This window comes from Rhinatrema bivittatum, chromosome 5 (genome assembly GCF_901001135.1).
Source record: "Rhinatrema bivittatum chromosome 5, aRhiBiv1.1, whole genome shotgun sequence".
Classification (NCBI taxonomy): domain Eukaryota; kingdom Metazoa; phylum Chordata; class Amphibia; order Gymnophiona; family Rhinatrematidae; genus Rhinatrema; species Rhinatrema bivittatum.
The window spans coordinates 183,324,606-183,346,682 of NC_042619.1; positions in this window are offsets into that span (position 1 = coordinate 183,324,606).

Consider the following 22,077-nt stretch of genomic DNA (forward strand, 5'->3'; position numbering starts at 1 on the left):
CCATTCTTTATGATGCTTATATCCAGGGATACAAGAACACTTAGATTTTGTAGAAAGTATAATTTTTTATTGATCAATATAAGTTTTCTTGGGAGATGCTGATGCCATTTCTCTAACAAACTGACCAACCGCATCTCATTGCATACATTAACTGATCCTTCTTTTATAGGTAAAATACAATATGGTACTAGGTTAGAAATTCTAAGGGTGGATGACAACCAGAGAATAATTTACATAGATTGTCATGTCAACAGCACAATAATATTATCCCTAAACTACCCCACTCTTTACATAGTCCTTTGTTCTGTTAGAATCTTGATGGTCAGGGCAATTATCACATTTTAGCCTGTGTTTACAGATGCCCCTGTAGTGATAGTCTATCCTGAAGTTCCAACTGTTTCCTTCTGCTTTTGTTACCCTATAATTAGCCATCACAAAGTGTTGCCAGCTTCATCTGCTGTCCAGGTGTCCTTGGAATTCCTCCAGGTCAGGCTCAGTAAGACGTTTGAAGTTCACATAGCCAGAAAGGCTAAGATAGCAGATGATTCTGGGTCAGTTGCCATCTCCATGTTGGTTCTCAAGCTCAGGCACTCATATTATTTCCCACTTGTGCCACTCACAAATGGCAAGAGTGGCACACCCAAGTACCAGAGGGGAGGACAGAACCATAAGAAGTGATTATGGCACATTTATTCAAGATGATGGAGCTCCCTAAATGGTTATACTTATTCCAAATGATTCCTATTTGGTTAAAACAAAGAGACTTACGCTGTATTTATACAGCCAAGAAGTCCTTTTTGTGGAGGGGGAAACGATCTCGATTAGCATTAAGATACTTACAGATCCGGACTGGACAGGGGGGCATGGCTTGTCCAAACTTTAGGGACTACAATCTAGTTAGTATGATGAGGCATATCCATGATTGGATATTAGGTACGGAGTACTTCTCTCCTTCCAGGCTTCTTCGGGGTTGGTTTAATAATTATTCCTTGTCCGCACTATTACAACTCCAATACAGACATCTTCCACTCAACTGTAGAGGATACTTGATACTCCAATCTAGCAGACAAGCATGGGCATATTTATGCACTAAAATGGGGATTTCTCGTGGTCCACTCCCTTTTGTTCTGGACATGTGTGATAATCCTCAATTTCCTCCAGGCTTAGGACAATCTGTATTTCAAGGTTGGGCACAGAAAGGGCTGACAAAGATGTCCCAATTGTTTGCGCCTGGAGGAAGCATGATGTACAGCTTCACGGAAATACAGAGCAGATTTGGTGTCCCTAAGGAAGATTTCTATGCGTATTTGCAGGTGCGTCACTATGTTGGGCAAGAAAAATGGCCCAGTATTCCCACGGGATCACAAAAGGGACTAGTGGTGGGTACTAGGCCCCATATAAAGTATTCCTGCTCCATGTTCTCTACACTGTTACAATCTCAACTGAATATTAATGCTTATGATAAAATTCTAACTAAATGGGCTCCTTATCCGTCTATATTATTAACTACTGCCAATATTAAACAGTATTTTTTACAGAGTAGTAAAATCACGGAAAATGTTAATCTGCGGGAAACACATTTTAAATTTATATGGCAGTTGTACTGCTCTAATTCCATGGCTTACAAGGTAGGGATAGCTTCATCCCCTCTTTGTTTGAAGTGTGAGTCTGAGGAGGGACACTATCTTCATGGTTTTTGGGAATGTCGTAAAATCAAGCAATTATGGGTAGAGGTTCAGCAACAATGTTCCAAAATATGTGACTGCTCCCTTCCTTTGGACCCCATGCTATGGCTGTTTGGATTGTTTAACAATATTCATGTCTTGTTGACAGCTTCACAGAAACTTTTCTTACGTAAAGCAGGTATCATTGTCAAGACTGTAATTCTGAATACTTGGATATCTAAAGAACCTCCTTGCTTTGTGCATTGGAACTGGAAACTACTCCAAATAGCCACGTATGAACATATGACGGCAAAATCCCTGGGGGCCTTGAAACAGCGACAGGTGACGGAGGTGTGGGCAGCGTTTATTCAACACCAACCTTTCCATTTGGTCAAGCATATTGTTGATTTACATCTGCCATCGAAATAGGGAGATCAAAAGCTTTCAGGCCATAATGTTGGGGTGATTTGTGATATATATTTTGGAATGCTATCCCCTGATTGCTGCCAGGTTGTCTACTGTCTGTTTTGATTTACTAGCTATTATTGGGGGTGGAGGACCACACAAATTGAACGATTGGCCAATGGGCAAACAAAGAAATGTGTCCTTAACAATACTATAGATCTTCTATGATATTGAGGATGTTCTTTTATGTGGATGGTTATCGGACATTATTTCCTACTGACTAGGTATGTTGTACATTGAGTGTTACTGTTGTATCTGGTTATACTGTGGGACGGTTTACGAGAGTGAGAATATAAGATGTTCAGGGAGGGAGGGGGGAGGGTGGGAGGTGGGGGAAAATAAGCACAAAGAAGTATTGAAGGAAATTAAAAGAACATCTGAGACTACTGAGTTCTAAGATATTAGAACGTTTCCTTCTGGAGGGAATAGTTTGAATCTCTAGTACCACTGTTTTTACAAGGTTTAAACATTGCTATTCCTCCAACACATTGGATATTTGTACTGTTGAAATGTATGTGTCTACATTATTAGTTTATTGTACAATGTACAGTTTTTCAACATCAAATCCAATAAAAATATTATTTACAAAAAAAAAAAAGAAGTGATTATGGCAAATGGGCTAAAATGTATAGGCTAACAACTAACCTTTTATGTGCATTGTGATCCCTCTAGATCCCTACTAAAGTAAATGAGACTCATAGATAGACACACATTCTCTAATTAACAAATAATAGCAGTATGACTAAGTTCCACTAGATATCCATTAGCTCTATAGTTGAGCTGCAAGGATGGCTGCATTATAAAGAAGACCACTATAATAGCAAGACCACATATGTTATCTTTCAGAGTCAAGTAATTACATAATAATGTTATAACAAGTATAAAGATAGGAAAAACAAAGAGAGTCTAGTATGAAAGTATTATTTTTCTCATATAATACTATTTATACTGGGCGAGTCTCTGCAAGGAGTACAGTCTCATAATAAGAGGCAGAGACAGGAGTGGAAAGGTATAAAACTGAAGAGGAAGAAGTGTGAATATTTGAAAAAAGAGCATTGAAAACAACAACCCAGGATAATATTTGCTAAGATGGTAAACAGTGATATAAGCAATGTACATAACCAGGAGAGTGAAGGAAGCCAGAAAAATAAAGAGGAAAATCAAGAGTCATCAGAAGGACTCACACTCTATTGTACATACATAATGTGGGACAAGTTACAAAAGTGTTGCAAAGCATAATACATGTTCTGGTCATAGGCAGAAGTGGGCCTATAGGTAAATAGAAGTGTCACACTACCAGAAAACATCTGAGAGAGGTTGTAAACAAACTCTAAGTAAATTACCTGATAGGTAGTGTTATAAGAAGAAATGCCCAAAAAGGTATACAGGGAACTAATAGTAGAAGGGGAATAACCAAATTCGTTATATTGGGTAAGGTTAGGAGCAGGGGGAATAGAATATGAAAGACCAGCAATGTGAGTACCATAAATGCAGGCTGAAGAAGAAGAAGAAATAAAGAAAAATACTAGAACAGAAGCAGCAGTAGGGCAGAATTTAACTCAAGGGAATATTTGATTTATACCAAGATATATCACACTGTAAAGTGGCAAGCAGTGGAACAGGGTGATTGGATAATGTGATCAGACTAGCTTTCATAGATAAAAGTAAAAGAGAACATATCAAATAATCATCTAGCTGATTCAGCATGTAAATGCATATAAGCATTATAAGGTATAGGACTGGAAAATGCTACAAAATGCTTGGACTGTAGAGACTGATAAAAACTGTATTAATTCATAACTAGATATTGACTAGGTATATCATAAAAAAATATTTTTGTTATGACAATCAGTTATCACATGTCAAATAAATGTACATTGCCTCATAAAACAAAGGAAACAACATTTAGGTAAGGTCACCCCCCACAGAACAAGAAAAACATAAAGAAAAGATCAAGTATAAATTGAGAGTACTTCAGTCCATATAATAACAGGGTGCAAGATGTCTTCTGTGCAAAGGATGGGATGATTTTTGAAATCAATGACACATGGTGTATACAGTTCTCCCAGTATGGTGTATTTCTGACATCATAACATAACTTCATAACTCATTATTAGATGAATATGTTATGGATTAAAGCCTAATATAAGAGCAAAAGAAATTCAAATTAATCAATGAGAAAATTCTATCATATCCATAACTCCCTGCATCTAGTAATACCTACATATACTATTACTAATCTGCATAATATTCCCACTTTATTATTAGGTAACATGCAATAGTCAGAACCACTAACAATGTAGGTGCTCCGACATTACATAGAAACATATATTTCACTGACTCGACACATAAATGCATTCATTGCCTTCTTCAGGTGTCATGACACACAAATAATACAAAAAGACAAACAACAATTACCACATATTTGAGCTCAAAAATTAGACCAAAAGTGTTTGGATCGATCCAAAATAAAACAAAAGTTTAGAATTAAACAGATCTATTTAAAAATGAAAAAAATCAAACTGGGAAAACATGTAATCTTCAAGCATTACAGCTCACATGGCAGAGAAGGCTTTGTTGTCAACCTGGAAAAATATAAAATCTTGCATAACAACAAAATTAAAGGTAATGCTTAAAGTGAAATTACAGCTTCATTGAAACTAAACATTCTGATATGCCTTAATTCAGCAAATAGCGGTCATGAAGCTACATTCTTGTCTCTATTGTTATGCCTCTAGGAGGCACTACCACAAGTTGTGGTGTGAGAGCTGCTCTCCATCTGCAGATCTAAAACCCCTTTTGTTCCATTTCCTAAGGTGATAATGTATAAGAGAGAAAACAATATAAATCAGCATATATGGTTGAATTATGCTGCAAGTTACTGCTATACCCATCAGTAAACCATGGCATGGAGTCCTATATTTCTGAATTTGAGATATCTGTTATCATTAGAATATGACAACATTTTTTCAATTAACAAATACTTTGTTAATTGAAAAAATGTTGTCATATTCTAATGATAACAGATATCTCAAATTCAGATTATATGTACATAATCTCAAATTCAGATTATATGTACATAATTTAATTTATCTTTTTTCTCTGGTATCTGTTTAATTAAATAACTCATATTCTTAGTCTATTTTCTTCTCTTACACATTGCCATACCATAACTCACTCCATCCACTCTTCCTAAAGGAGAGCTCCTTCAGTTCATTTTTAAAATCCTTAAACCTTGAATGAGTCTATTAAGATGTCTGAGGAATGGTTTTTTATTAGTGCTTTGTAATTCACAATCGGAAAACCCCTGTTCTATCATACAAAAAGTGCCAGAGAAATAAGCAATGGGGCTTGTATTATCATGATGAGCAGCAGCCACTGCCCAATGCCCATCCTTCAGGACCATGATATACCCACAGATCAATCTCACAACTTAAATCAACAAGAGCCAAACTAGGTGCTTTCAGTACTGACTGTACTAGATCCTGTACAATTTCTGAGTCTTCTGCAGTTAGTGTCAATTTGTCTTCACTAGCAGGGCTGTCCTTAAGATGTCATCTAAGTAATTTGCTTTTTGTACTAAATATGGGTATCCACAACCTTCAAATGTTTAGCAATCCCAATAGTCCTCTTAGCTGTTTTACAGTTGGGGAACTGCCACCTCTGTTAATTGGTCATGCAATGCACAGCCAATACTTTTACCATCTACCCCTTACTTACAGGTCAATACAGTAAAGTGCGGCCGCGGTTACCCTGCTTCTAACCTGCCTTCTACTCACAATTTGGCCGTGTTAGTCCAACCTCTTTAACCCATTCTACCGCCTCTTTAAATCAACAAGTAACCCCTTCCACCCGCGGGGCATGTATATCAGATGTAAACGATCGGATTAGCTATTCCCCCCCATTCAGTAACATGCGCCCCGACTATCGCCTTTTTAACCTGCAATTTAGCCGTGCGTTTAACCTGCTAATTTACCGCCTACCCCTACCCCTGCATTAGAGGCAGGGGTAAGGGTAGACGGCAAACTTTCCCCCAAAAGAAAACCTAAAAACCTAAAATCCCCTCCTCCCGAAGCGACTGGACATATAAAATATTGAAAACCTAAAATCCCCTCCTCCCGAAGCGACTGGACATGTAAAATATTGAAAACCTAAAATCCCCTCCTCCCGAAGCGACTCAACATGTAAAATATTGAAAACCTAAATCCCCCTCCTCCCGAAGCGACTCGACATGTAAAATATGTGAATAAGTGTAACCAACTTACTTTTTGTTTCTTTTTCAGCCCTTTCAGCCTTCTCTACTGTCCTCCGGAGGGGGCAGCTTGTGGCGAAAGCGGCTTCCAGCGGCACCTCTGGCGAAGACGGACAGGCGTGCGTGACGTACGCTGTGATGTCACGCACGCGTGTTCATGTGCTTTCATTGGCTTGAGCGCCCATCAATTTGGGCGCTCAAGCCAATGGCTAGAGCCAGCGAAGCGCATGATGTCACGGCGTATGCTTCGCTCTTAGCCAGCGAAGCGTACGCTGTGGCATCATGTGCCTCAAGCAGGCGTGACATCATGTGCCTCAAGCAGGCGTAACTTGCACAACAAAGGTAGGGGGGGATTTAGGTAGGGCTGGGGGGTGGGTTAGTTAGGGGAAGGGAGGGGAAGGTGGGGGGATGTGGAGGGAACGGAGGCAGGCTGTGCGGCTCGGCGCGCGCAGGCTGCCTCCGTTGCATGTGCCGACCCTGGATTTTATAAGATACGTGCGGCTGCGTGCGTATCTTATAAAATCCGGCGTACTTTTGTTTGCTCCGGTTGCATGAACAAAAGTACGGTGCGCGTGCGCGTACTTTTTAAAGATCTACCTCAGCGTGTATAACCATTCCCCGCTCTATATCTCTGAATCTCATCTGCAGGATCCCAATGGGGAAATCCTCATTTTCTGCCTCTACCACTAGGTCTATTATATGAGGAATTTCTTTCAGGATTTGCTCTACATTCATTTGCAAAATGTCCAAATTTCCCACAATACCAGCATTCTATACCTGTTCTCCTATCAGGTCCAAAACCCGCTCCTTGTGAAGGGCTACCATACACACCTCTGCCATGTATTCCCCTTTTACCTCTTACCATCCTTCTTCCATGGGCATTATTCCCTCTAGGTATAATTACTGCACCTATTAATTGATTCTGGGGATACCAAGCAACACACCCACTTGTTCCATATTCAACATCATCTGAAAGCACTGTAACCCCGGTTATCCCAGATACTTTCTCAGCAACTTTTCTATCTAGAGAAACTTTACTTTTCGCTTCCTCTTTTTGCTTACTCAACTCCTACATCTGCATAGAACATAATTTAGTTTGGAGATTAGTTAAATCCTCAGCACTGGATGGCCGGCGCCATCTTTAAAGATGGCGCCGGCCATCTTTAAAGATGGCGCTGGCCATCCAGTGCTCCTACCATGTGACAGGGGCCGGCCAATGGCACGGATACCCTGTCACATGGTAAGGGCAAAGGGGCATCGGCGCCATTTTATTTTAGCGCAGCTGATGCCTGGGAACGGGAAATCATCCCCCGAGGCCCCCCCTGGACCACCAGGTAATGTTAAAACGTTTTGGGGGGGTCAAGAGGGTGGGGGAGGCTAAGGGGGGTCGATTTAAAGGGTCGGGTGGGTTTTTTTTTATCGGGCCATCAGCGCCATTTTAATTAGTGTCAGCCAAAATGGCGCCGATGGTCCGCGAGCGGGAGATCGCGCCGGGACACCCCCCCCCATTGGACCACCAGGTAATTTAACATTTTGAGGGGGTTCAGGAGGATGGGGGAGGGTAAGGAATTGGTTTTAAAGGGTCGGGGTGGGTTTAGGGGTTGTTTTGGTGTGCCGGTTTTCCCGCCCTCCCCCAAATAATTCCCGTGCCCTGTTTAATGATTTAGGATGATTTATGATAATAAATCGGGGGCATATGTATTGTATCGTGCACTCTGATGATTTAGGATGATTTTAAAATTATCTGACGATAATTTTAATCGTTCAAAAACAATTCACATCCCTAGAAATAAATGTCCCTTATTGAACTTGCAATTGTATGTCATACACTTTATTCCCTGCTTAACATCTGCTACTTTCTGTGATGTCTGCACCTGAAGTCCCTTTTCCTCTCTGTCATTCTCATCTAGCTTGGAGGAGGAGAAGTTGACCTCTCAAAGATCTGCACCCATTTCACCTTAAATCAGAAAGAGGGAGAAAGTTACATTGATTTGGGAGGTTACTTAGATATTTTCTAATTTATATAATTGCTGTAACCTGTGTGTTATTGAATTGGATTAGTGTAGTGTGTAAGTGTGGGTATGAATGATGGGTTTTTGCATAGCAGAATGAGCATACATGTGCGCTGTAGGTCCTGGTAGTGTAGGTATGTGTGACTCATTGTGAAGATGAGATAATTGCTAGGGATGTGAATCGTGTGCCGAATCGTTTTAACAATTGGGTTTGGCTGGGGGGAGAAAAAATCTGATTGGCATGATATTTTTGGTAAAAAAAAGTCATTTTTCTGAATAGTGTGCACTAACGGAAGGTTAGTGCGCACTAATACGAGTTAACGGGGCCGACTCGCCTCGTGCGGGGAGGGCCCCCCCTCTTAACATGGCGTCTGCCGAGGGGGGGACCCCCACCACCCTACCTGGCGTCCGTCCTCGGCGATCTCCGCGGCGGCGCACGATTCCCCACGGGCGGGGAGGGGCGGACGTCATCGCGTTGATGACGCGCCGGCGCGGCCGCGCGCGTCGTCGACGCGATGACGCCAGCCCGGGGGTCTCCCGAGAGACCCGGATGGGCCTTTAAAGGAGGCGGCGAGCGTGGGCCTCGGCCTTTTTCCGCCCGCTCTCGCCGGTTGCAGTCGCGTCGCCCGGAGATATAGGGGCAAACCACGAGGCGGCACACGAGGTCGGCGGGGGCAGAGAGGCATTCGGAGGGTCGGAGGACCTGGAGCAGGCACGGAACGGGCGCCCAAGGCGATTGAGGACCCCGGAAGGAATTTAAAAGAGTTGGTACGTGGGGAGGCATCGTCGGCACCCGGAGAAGCTGCAAGCACAGGATCAGAACGGCGGTCACACGCGGCAGCCTGAGCGGCACGAGAAACGCGGGGGGAGGCCCCTCCAGTGCTGAGACAGGAAGTTTAAAGGAGAGCAGGCAAGATCTCGGGCAGCCGAGCCGTGGGAAGCACGTGGCAGCATAAGGCATCAGCCCTGCACGCTTAGCTGGACGGACCCACGTGGAGCACAGGCGACCGGGAGCAGGAGGAGAAACAGAACGGTGTTGGATCGGAGAAAGACAGCACCGACCTCTGCATTGAGGAGCTGCAGGATTGACTCGGTGGAGGGCTGCAGCAGTACTGCGAAGAAGTTAAAGAGACAGCTACCTGAATTTCAAGAGGCAGGCAGGACTCCCGGCACAGCTGAACACAGGAACCACGTGGACAACTGCCTTCAAGGAATCGGGAGCGGACTGCAGGAGAGAACGAGGAAGCCCCAGCGCTACACCCCCCCCCCCCCCCCCCCCATCGTTTGGAAGCTCTAAACCGTGAGTAGACAATTATAAACTGTTGAATAAAGAAAGAAAGTGGTCCTGTGTGTTGTTGGTGAGCATGCCAGGGAAGGGACCAGTGAGAGCCCGGGGGGGGGGGCAGGGAAGAAGAGGGGCGAAGAACCACGGGATGGACCGGCGAATCCTGCCCCAGGAAAGGGAGAGGGAGGACGAGAGGCCGGGAGGAGGCGAGGACCGATGACTCGGAGTTACAAAGGGCCACGGCCGGCGGAGAAGGCCAAAAAGGTGCAGGCACAGAAGAGAGGAAGGGGGCGGCAACAGGCTCAACCAGCCCCGGTCGAACAAGGCAGCCACCACGGCACACGGCCCGAGCCGGTACAAGGAGGCCCAATACAGTGGGGATGGCCCATGTGGCCTACGACAGGCGTGGGAGCAGTGCCACCCTCGGGAGCCACCGGCCCAACACCAGGGGCTTCGTTACAAGGTGGGTTGGGAGGAACCCAGCAAGGTGCCCAGGCATGGATGACCTCAATGATTAACCCTTATCAGCAGCACACGTACCCACCATGGTGGCAGGTGCCTCCGCCATGGTACAATCAGGCGGCCGGGAGCATGATGGCCACGCAGGACGGGGTCGTGGGAGCCCAAAAGGCTTCGGAGTCTACGCAAGTGCGAGAGGGACAGAGCGAACCGGGACCGCAGCGCAAGAAACGAACTGCGGTGAGCGAGGCTCGCAGAGGCAAAGTCACCCCAGGGACTGAGAGTCGAGAAAGCGAGACGAGCTCCGGGGAGGACAACGAGACACAAGCGCCGGGAGGTGCAGTGGACGTGGTGGTCGGAGCGGAGGCACCCAGCGGGCGACCCAGTGGAGAACGAGACAAGGAGGGAGCGGCGAATAGGAAGGGTAATAAGAAAAGGAAGAAGGTTAGCGAATCCTCCACTGACTCGTCGGAGGACGACTCAGAAGGGAGCGAAGGGGAAACAGGGCGATTAGCGGCGGGCAGGTGCACAGGAGCAGGCGCGATTGCTACAATGGCACTGCCGCCCTTGGCGGAATTGTGGGAAAGTGTTCCAAAGGCGCTGCGCAGCAAAATAAGAAAAAGAGAGTACATAGATATATTCTCAATATTGGAGGGTAGGAAGGGTGCGGTAGAGAGAAGGAGGAAGGGAAAGAAGGAGGAGAAAAAGGTGGGCGAAGCAAAAGTGCCAAAAAACATAGTTAATTGGGCCAGAGCATTTTTGAGGATGATTAGCATAATGGGAAGGGCGGACCCGTCACAGTATGCACCCATGCTTAGCTATGCAGACGCAATACTCGAAGGTTATAAGGAGTATCAAGGATGGTGCTGGTTGAATTACGACGAGCATTTTAGGGATAAAATGGAGGACAACAAAGGCATGTCATGGGGAACGCAGGACGTCGGCCTATGGCTACGCCAAATGACCAGCAAAGTCCTTGACACGAGTGGTGCACATGGGAGTGGAAAGGCGGCTAATGGGACACCAACGCCGGGGAGTAATTCCTGGGGGGAAAGCGGGAATAGCAAGGACAAAGTGTGTTGGAGATACAACAAGGCAGGTTGCACCTTCCACGAATGCAAATTTAGGCATATATGCTCCATGTGCTCCGCACCGCACCCGGCCAGCAAGTGCAGTAAAAAAGGGCAAGGGACGGCTAGTACTCTCGGAGGGGGAGGAAGGCAATAGCGTTCTCGGCAAGGCACCGTCGCCGATACACCTGGCGAATATGTTGGAATGGCTGGCAGACTACCCTAAAAGAGAAGAGGCTGCCAGGCTGAGGGAGGGTTTCAGATACGGTTTTAGGATACCATTTCAAGGAAAAATTAGGAGCGCGACATTAGGCAATGCCGTCTCACTAGTGAGACACGCGGACATAGTACAACTGAAGGTTCTTAAAGAAATCGAATTGGGAAGGATGGTGGGTCCATTCGCGGACCCACCTTTCCGGGACATGATGGTCTCACCCTTGGCAGTAGTGCCTAAGAAAGAGCAGGGGGAGTTCCGGCTTATTCAGAACCTGTCATATCCCCCGGGTGAGTCCGTCAATGATCATTTACCAGAGGAAGCTTGCAGGGTTCAATACGCATCTTTCGATGCAGCGATCGCGTTGGTCAGGCAATGCGGCCAGGGGGCTCTAATGGCCAAGGCGGACATAAAGTCCGCTTTCAGATTGCTCCCCGTGCATCCCGACAGCTTTCCGCTCCTAGGTTTTAAATTCAGAGGTAGATACTACTTCGACAAGTGTATGCCCATGGGGTGTTCTATATCTTGTGCATGTTTCGAGATGTTTAGCACATTCCTACATTGGGCATTACAAAAGAGGACGGGGAACAGCAACGTGGTCCATTATTTGGACGATTTCTTGTTTGTGGGACCGGCCAACAGGGACACCTGTGCCCAGACGTTAGCCGGATTTCAGGAAATGGCCCGAGATTTTGGCGTCCCTTTGGCACAGGAAAAGACGGAAGGTCCAGCTACCACCTTATCTTTCTTAGGCATAGAAATAGATACGTTGACAATGACATCGAGACTGCCGTTAGGAAAAGTATGTAAGCTACGGGACTTGCTGAGGAGGACAATGACAGCGAGGAAGGTCACCTTAACAGCGATGCAATCCTTGATAGGAAGCCTCAACTTCGCGACTCGGGTAATACCCATGGGGAGGGCTTTCCTAAGACGCTTGGCAGTAGCAACAAAAGGGGTGAAGCGACCACACCATCACATTAGGATATCGGGACCAGTGAGGGCGGAAATTGTAATGTGGTTACAATTTTTGGATAAGTTCAATGGCGTGGCAATGTGGCAGGAGGAGGCAATATCCAACAGGGACTTGGACATTTTCACGGACGCCTCGGGAGGATGGGGATTCGGGGCATATTGCCAGGGTTCATGGTGTGCGGCGCCATGGCCGCAGGCATGGAGGGACGACGGATTGGTGAAGAACATTACCTTCCTCGAGCTTTTTCCAATATTGGTAACAATCACTGTTTGGGCCCATAGGTTGCATAACAAGCGGTTGGTTTTTTGGTGTGACAATATGGCCGTAGTAACAGTGCTGAACAAACAGGCGGCCCACTGTCCGCGGGTGGCTGGGCTGTTGAGGGAAGTGGTTCTGCAGAGCCTGCGGTTGAACATGACCATAAGGGCCAAACACGTGCCGGGCGCACGGAATCAGGTGGCAGATGCATTATCAAGGGCTAAGTGGGCTCTCTTTCGCCAACAGGTGCCGGAGGCAGAGGCGGAGGGAGTCCCAATGCCGGAACATCTATGGCAAATTGGAACAAGGTCGAGCAGGGATTGCTGAGGGCGTCTGTTGCCCCGGCAACATGGAAAGCCTACTGCCGTGGTTATGCTAAGGTGCAGGAGTTCATGGGGGGCCAGGATAGTGCTACAGAGGTGGTGGAGGCTAACCGGATAGTCCGGTTCATATCATGGTCCAAAGAGACAGGAATGTCCAGAGGAGCAACGATCAACCATCTGGCCGGTTTCGCCTTCTTTACCAAGGCGCAAGGTTTGGGCGACCCGTTCAGCTTCTTCGTAGTCAAAAAGATGCTAGCGGGGTGGGCGAGGGAGGTAGCTTGGGAAGGCGATAAAAGACGGCCCATCACGCACGAGTTATTGGTCAGATTGTGGTACGCGGTACAGCAAGTATGCACTGACCCATTTGAGGTGGGACTGTTCAGAGCGGCCTTTTGCATAGCATTTTTTGTGGCATTAAGGGTTAGCGAGTTGGTTGCCCCATCCAAAAATGATAAGGGCCGCAACGGGTTATTGTACGGCAACGTACAGGTGCAGGACAGGCTCATGAGAATTCGAGTACATAAATCAAAGACAGACCAAAAAGCAAAAGGGGTGGAAATCATATTGGCAGCAGGGGGGTCGCTGGTGACATGCCCGGTGCAGAACTTAGAGAGCTATTTGCGATTAAGACCGGTAGGCGGGGATCACTTGCTGGTCCATAGGGATGGTGTTCCGCTGACTCGTTTCCAGTTTGCAGCGGTGTTGCGCTCGGCTTTAGAAAATATAGGATTAGACCCGAAAGATTACGGAACACATTCTTTCCGGATCGGGGTGGCGACTAGCGCAGCGCAAGCGGGTATGCCAATGGACGTCATACGTAAGATAGGGCGTTGGCGATCAGCAGTGGCTAAGCGCTATGTGAGGCCAGGGTTCGCGCAAATGGGTAACTAATCATTTAATTTCACCCGCAGATACACGGAGCCTGAGGAGGATAGCATGGTTAATAGGACATTCATTCGTGAGATGGGCGGCCAAAAGGGCGCAGGAAAGACCTTACGGTGCACACTTGGGGCTGGCTCCGGAAGGAGTCACCCTGAAATGGATGGGAAGGTCAGGAATGAAATGGGAACACCTGCTGTCGGATCTGCGTTACAAAATATCCACGTTTCGACAACCAGAGGCCATAGTGATTCATCTCGGGGGCAATGACCTAGGGGCGCATTCAGCTAAACAACTGATAGAAATGATAAAAAGGGACTTAGATGCAATTAGGAGGTTGGCACCAGGAACAGCCATTATATGGTCAGATATCATACCTAGGATCAAATGGCAGGGTAGCAAGTTGTGGGGCAGGGGCAGGAAGAAGATTAATAGGCAGGTCGGGGTATGGGCACAACAGAGGGGCATTCACCAAATCAGGCATGAATGGGCAGACGAGCCTTGCGCCGGCTTGTATAGGCCGGACCAGGTTCATTTGTCCGACATTGGTTACGATCTATTTAATAACGCCATTCAGGAAACTCTTGAGCAGGTGCTCGGCAAGGTTGGGTCGCAGCATTAAGGGGGGAGCCTGGGACAAGTGGGGCACTGTCCCAGTCTGGTGGCGGGGGTACCCGAGTCGGTAGGTAAGGGGGGAACTCGAGGACACGGTCAGGAGGGACCGGAAGTCCTCGGGAAAAGAAAGGGCATGTATTCAGGCGTGGGTGGCCTGGAGGAATGGTCCCCTGGCTTGGTCACGGCGGGGGGCCGGTAAGATGGTGGCGGACTGGCTTAAACGGCGGACGCCGGTTTGACGCCCGGAATGCACTAGGGTTGAGAGCACCGACGGCTCGGGTACCGGTAATGCAATTATGTTGATTCATGTTAATTAATGTTAATAAATGCTGCGGCCTTTGTTTCACCAAAGAAGGAGTGCGGTGTGATATGTGGGGCGTTGGGGGGAGGAGACATGGGGAGGGGGGGTGTGGGGGACGGCCACGGAAGTGCAGACTGCCAATGTTAAGTGCGCACTATCAAAAATTGTTACTTAATGGTTTAAAAGTAATATTTGAGGAAATGTTTGTTAGCTAGAGGTGCGCACTAAGCCGCGCATGCTTGGTGCTGTCCCCCATGGCCATTTTGCTACCAGATATAGCACACACTAGCCAGAAAGAGAAAAAAAGTGCCAGCAGGCTGCAGCAGTGACAGTGCCAGCAGTAGCCATTAGCCAGTCTAGCCTCAGCCAGCTCTTTAAATTTAATCACTGTAAATATAATAAATTAATAATAAAGTTTTTTGTTTAGTTTTTCTATAGTATGTTAATGTTTTGAAGCTCAGGTTGCAAGTGTCTTTATTAAATGTTTTGTTTCACTAAAGTAACATATAGAGAAGTACTTAATTTCATTTTATGTAAAGTTTCTTTAGTTTAATACACAAAGTACTTCATTTTATTTTATTCTATAGTGAAAAAAAAGTTTAGTTTAACACAGGAACTCAAACTTGAGCACAGTGAATGGGGGGGGGGGGGGGGGGAGAGAGGGATGTGAAGGGGGAGACAGCCCCTGCATTCAGTAGTTCTGATTTTCTGAAGAGATCTGTCCTTCAGAGACCAGGGAGTGGGACTGCTTGGCCCTTCACCTCCCCCTTTCCCTCCCCTTTGTCAAGCTACCAACCGTTTCCATTTCCCATCCCCCATATATTAAACCATCACCTCAGTGGGAACCTTGGTAACATCAATAAATAAGAGGGCAGCCAATAGGAATACATATTCATTCCTAACTGACCTTAACTGACCTGAAAAGTATCAAATTGTATCATTTTCTGTTAGTGCGCACTAACTTCCTGTTAGTGCGCACTAACTCCCGTTAATGCACACTAAGATGATTAACAATTTTTTTATGATAAATCGGGGGAATTTCTATTGTTTCGCACTCTTTAACGATTAATGACGATATTAAAAATATCGGACGATAATTTAAATCGTTAAAAAACGATTCACATCCCTAATAATTGCTATGGGGAAGGCATGTGTGTGAATTGTGAGTGTGTTGGGAGAGGCTATCAAAGTCGCTGTCCCCCACAAGGGGGATGCCATGCAATACGCAAATTAGGGGGTCACGCTAGCAAGGAGGCGCTAGGGTCGCTTGCGTGACCTTAGTTCCTCCTTGGAAACACATCCACGCCATGGCTGCCAGTTATGAAGACTGATGCTGGTAAACTCGGCATTGGTTTTCATAACTCGACTGTCTGCTGAGGTATTTTTTTAAGTAAAAAAAAAAAAAAAGTTCAAAAAAGCAGTTTTTTTTTCTGCTTTTCTGTACTTCTTTTACATGCACGCAGCTATTAACATGCACTCAGCTATTAACATCTGAGAGCTAAATGTGTGTCTGAGAAGCACACTTTTTTTTTTTTGAATGTGGAGTGAATGAGTAATAGCCTCATTCATATGCATTTGCATGTGATGAGAGCTATTGCATTCACTCCATGTCGGACGCGCGTTAAATAGGTGCTAAAACCCCTATTGCATTAGGGGGTGGATTAGTGGGGGTTATATAGTGCGCTCGCTGAGCTCACTGTATTGCATCGGCCCCTAGGTGAGTAATTAGCCCTTTGATGCTAGGACTGGTGGTGAAAAGTTCCTAATAGTGGATAGTAAATGCAGACTCTACCTCCTGTGCACTCCAAAACAGCACTAATAGCTGACAAATATCCCTTTTTGCAGAAGTACATTTTCAAGAAAATCCGATATTTGTCTGCTGGAATCCAAAACCTCATGGGGTGAATTGAGCAGAAATTAAGAGGAACAACCTCTGTAAAGGTAGAAAATAAATGAACTTGTCTTAATTCATTTGGTTGAAGATAGCATTCAAATTACTCCTTTGAGTAGATAACATTCAGATGTTTATTTTATGTATTGGAAATAGGATCTTGCACCTTGTAAGTGTTAAATTAACTGTCCCTGTTTCAAGTCAGGATTTTCAAACACAAGGAAATATTGTTAAAGAATTATATATATTTCTTTTTAATTAGAAAAGTGAAATATAAAAAGTTGTTCATTTCAATGTTTTCTTCTTAAGGATAGGGAATTAGTACTTTAATGAGATCCAGGATGTGGCATTTCAGTTTTTGTTTGTTTTAACAGGAAAGAAAATGCAATCAGTAATCAGAATCCAAATGTTTGCAGATGTCAAATAGGGCCCTATTTACTAAACATTTTTTTCTCATAGACACAAAATGGGAGAAAATCTCTAGTAAATAGGCCCCTAAGAGAGGTTATTAAGGGGTCAGAAGCTATGCTGCAGTCCAAAGCTGGGGTTGCTAAAATTGCTTCTTTCTGAGAAACTATGCTCAAGAAATAATGCTTCACTTTGCATTCACATGGTCACAGCTGATGATTAAATAAAAGAAGATTTGCTTTTATATCAGAGTAACAGGGGACTCCCAGTTGTTTAATGTGGTATTTTACACAGAGATATATCAAGTAACTCAGAGTCAACTCATACTAATTAGTACAATGCAATGGTATTATTACAGTATGTCCATATATTTTAGATGTTGAGATTTCTTTAAAAAAGATAACCCAATAGCTCTAGAAGTATGATACATAGATCTAAGTTTAGTTTTCCCACAAATTCATTAGCATTTTCAGACCAGTGTTATCTTCCTTAAGTTCAGGCGGGTATCTTAGTGCCCCAGCTGAACATTTTGAGCAATAACAAAGAGCTTTTTAATTCTGTAATTTTGTCCTTTTAAAATAATGTAATTTGCATAGCATCCCAATACACAATATTCCTAAATTTCTCAGAGGACAAGCAGGATGGCAGTGCTCACACATGGGTGACTTCATTGGATGCAGCCTAGCCCGGAACTTTGTTTGCAAATATTCTAGAGTTTTCAAAAGTGCAGCTATAGTTATCAGCCTGCCTCCTAGGCAGAATCCCTCAATCTATTTTTTTTTTCCACGGAGCTGTTTGGTCGCAGGAACCATGTAGTCACAGTATTCAGCTTTGCCTTCTCCTCACAGTTTTTGTTGTGATTTTTTCTGGAGCTGCAGCTGTTTTTCTTTTTCTTTTCCTTACAGTAGTTTTTATTTTTCTTTCTTATCTTATTTTTTTCTCTATCTTTCAACTTTGTGCCAGCCACATGGCAGGCCTTAGTCACTGTGCAGCCTGGCAGAGTCTAATTCTATTCCTTAATACATAAATACTGCATCTGCAGTTTATTTTCTGTGTCCTGTCCTTGCTGTGTCTGTTTTTGATGCCTTTGTCTGTTGTTCACAGAACTAATTGAATGCAGTCTGTGGATGATCCGTGTAGGCCACTGAGCCTGGGGACTCCCGTGGATTCTACACAGGCAGGAGTTCCAGGTCATTTCATTGATTGATTGGCATTGATGGAGGTGCGGAAAGTGAAGGGATCCACACTATTCCTGTGGGGGGGAGAGCTCATCCTCCTCACATTTTAAGGAACTAGTCTCCATGGGCAGGAGCCCTGGATGATGTAGCCTCCCCTCTTGCTTGCTGGTGATGGCAATGCAGTCTCTTTGCTATAAAGGGTGAGCAAGAGCCTGGCCAGCAGCACTGCTGTTGCTACACCTTTGGTGCCAAGCTCCATAAACTGTTACTCATGCCAGATCAGTGATGGTCTGACACATTCATTTAAGGACCACATCAAGCACCAGGACTGTCATTGAGGCCCATGGTCACCCTTGACACCATTGAAGTGCCGGGGTGCCCTTGATGCCATGAAGGTGTGTGACTTCCCTCAATGCTATAAGGACTATCAACCATGGGTGCCATCAAGCGCTGTGCATGCTGTTGATTGTCCTGGCAAGGCCTTCCATGCAATAGATGTTGATGGGTGGCAGTGGATGCCATAGATGCCATTGTGTGCCATGGGCTCTCAATGCACTGTAGAAATGGCATCGACCTGAGCATCTTTGAGCACCATGGGCACTGGTGTGGATGAGTATTGGCACTAACCTCTAGTTGTGTGGTCCAGACCGTGTCAGGGACCAAGGCTACCATCGAGCACCATGGTCACTCTCAACACCATTGGAAATGCCCTCGGAGCCACCCTCAATGCCATCTAGGTGTGGGACCATGCTTAAGGCCATTGAGCACCATGAAGGCTATCGTGTGTGTTTGTCAGTGATGCCATCCATGGCTGCTTTCAGCGATGTTGAGCACCATCATCATAACAGGGCACCAGAATTACCCTTGACACCATCAACTGCGGGGATGTGGGTTCCTGATAGCCCTTGAGCAACATGAAAGTCCTCGGTCGATATCATATTTGGGCCTGGGGAAGCCACAGTGCTGTCAAGTGCCAGAATAGCCATCGACCCAAGGCACCTTGGAGCACCAAGGCATCCAGGGTGCATCATGCCCCATACCCTTGAGGCTATTGAGCATTGAGGGCACTGAAAACCCCTTGGCAGAGTCCAGGAGGGACACCAAGGGGCATCAAGGTGTGCCATCAAGGTTGCTGTATTTGCTGACCCTCTTGGGGGACCAAAGCCACTGTACAGTGCCAAAAGTGCTTGAGTCATGAGATATCGGAGGCCTTGCAGGGCTAAGAGCATCATCGGTACTGCCAAGTGCCAGAGTTGCTGTCAATGCTAGCATTAGGCATTGGAACTGGCATGGATGCCATCAAACCTGAAGCATCAGCACTCTCGGGTGCATACCTGAGCTGAGGTTACTTTGGGTATCAATGCAGCCTTCGGGCACTGCAGGCATCATCACTACCACCAGACCATCGATGCCTTCAGGCATCAGTCTCCATCACTATCACCGACTTTCGGACATGTTAGACCTAAGATGTTCACAAGTCATTGGCACATTTGGTCACCATATACACCATGGTGCTGCCCAGCTGTTGTCATGTGCAGGTGCCTGGGGTGCCATCAATAGCACTGCATGCATTGAGCATGCAGTTGCACAGTCAAGCACTGTCAGAGCCCTGGATACAGTATCGTTGGTGCCATTGATGTGATCCATCGCTTGTGAGCGCCGAGTGCACTATTGGCACCGGGGTGCCTTTGCCACTGTGAGCACTGGGGAACACAGTGAAATCTTGCAGGGCACCACCACAGAGCACCATGGTACCATCGATTAAAATGAGCTTCCCTTCCACTGTAATGCAACAGAACTGGTGGTGAGCCATTCATGACCCCAATTCATGGATCATGGGCAGGTACCATGGATACCATGGGGGCAATGCTGCCCACCACCAGGTATGGATTAGTCAGAACCCCAGTGGCACTAGGGACACTTTTGTCACATTTTACATGCTGATTACATTAGGATTTAGTGCAACAGTGGAGCACTTCATGTGCAGTCAGGTATGGCGGGTATTATCTACTCTTCCAAACACCTTAGGCACTGGCGAGTGGCAATATCTCTTTTGGTGCCGTACTCAGCTGTGCCAGAGATAACCAGCCCACCATTGTCACATCAAAGTATCAGCTTCCTCATCTGTTTCGTACCTTAGGGTGTAATGGGTCACTAGCAAGGAGTGTGCCATCTGTGGATTGCATTTTGGCAGTGCACAGCCTCCAACTCTAACAGGTTCTGCTCGGTCCCTGCTGTGCCATGGGATTCTCCCCACAAGCATGGCAATGGGATGTGTATGTGCACCACCATCGCAAGATGGAGTATCGCTGCATGCGTACTAGTCATCACACTTTTAAAAGCGTAGGGCTCCAGTTGCCCTCTAATGTAGGTATGTGTGTGTTTCCCTTGTGGTGAGCACAACAGGTTGTGTACCACTGCCACAAAACTGACATAAGACTGCATTCTTGGTCGAACTTCTAAGGGCGTGGATACCAGGAGGATGGTGTCAGGAGTCTTTCCTTCTCACAGAAGAGGGAGTATGTCTTTCTACACTTTCCATGTTAGCTTATATTGAATCCCCTTAGGGAGGGAAGCCTCTGTGGCTCTGTCCCTTGCAGGTCCATCACTAAGCTGGAGCCTTGATTCTTTTAAATCAGTGCACCTCTGTGTAGGTCAGGGCCTTCTGGCATTGGGGGGACAACAGTGGTGGTCGTTGGACCATTCTTTCTGGTCCATAGAATACTGTGATGTCCTACCCCATTTGATGGGGAGGCCACTTGTGGCCAATTTGGTCGCTTATGAAACTCAGTAATCAGTGATAATAACCCACTCTCCCCTGGAGAGTAGGAATATTTTTGGGGATCAGGAGGCACTGATATCCATTGCTTTTTTGTCCCTTCAGAAAAGGGAGACACAACTAGATTTCCAGAGGTGACTCTTATGGGTTCCCCTTTGGATGCTGGGTTGTCCATTCTTACAAGGGGTGGCCTTCATTCTCCATTTCCTAAAAAAGGGATTTTATTACCTCTGACTGTCAGTCATTCTCTGTTTCCTCTGGGATCTGAGAACAAGTCATGTGTCATCCTAAGGTACATCTGGTCCATTTAGTGAGTTATTCTGGATTCAGTCTCCCCATCGTACCCAGGGTCTCCCTTATGGGCAGCTACCCTGCAAAGATTAAGGATTTCTCCCATGCAGGAGTCACCTGTTTGATACCTGTTGAGCACAATGTGTGGTTTTCGCAGATGACCATTCTTGCTAGTCATTCTTGCATTCAGGATCTTTCGGGTGCCAGGTCAGTAAAGAAATCCTGTTTCTACAGGGGCTTGTACTGGTGGTATCCCTGCCTTCTGTCTCTTGGTGGATTTCTTCCACAGGAGGTTTACTTTCAATTTCAGTTGTTCCTATCAAGCTGAGAGGTCCACCTCAGGGAATAACTCTCTATTGGAATCTGCAGTGAGTTGTTTTGTTGGGGTTGATAAGCACAGCCTAGCAGCTTTTTCTTATCCCTGCAACCCCAGGGTCTGCATCCTTGTGTTCTTTGCTCCTTCAGTCTTCCAGTTGGAATATTGAGGGAGGGGGAGAAAATCTAGGGCATTTGTGATATATTTTAGGGTATAACTACAGGGATCAGTACACCACTTTTTCCCTGTTGTTTTGCCAAGTTCTCCCTAGTACAGCCTTTAGCTTTTCATATTTCACTGTTTTGTCCAGAGTGCCTCCTTGATTACCTAAGCTATCTTATGGACAGGAAGGATATGCCTACCCTTCACAGGGTGGATGGTGGTGAAGTTTCAAGCCTAGCTTAACTCCCTACTTGGGCATTTTTGGGCTAGCAATATCAT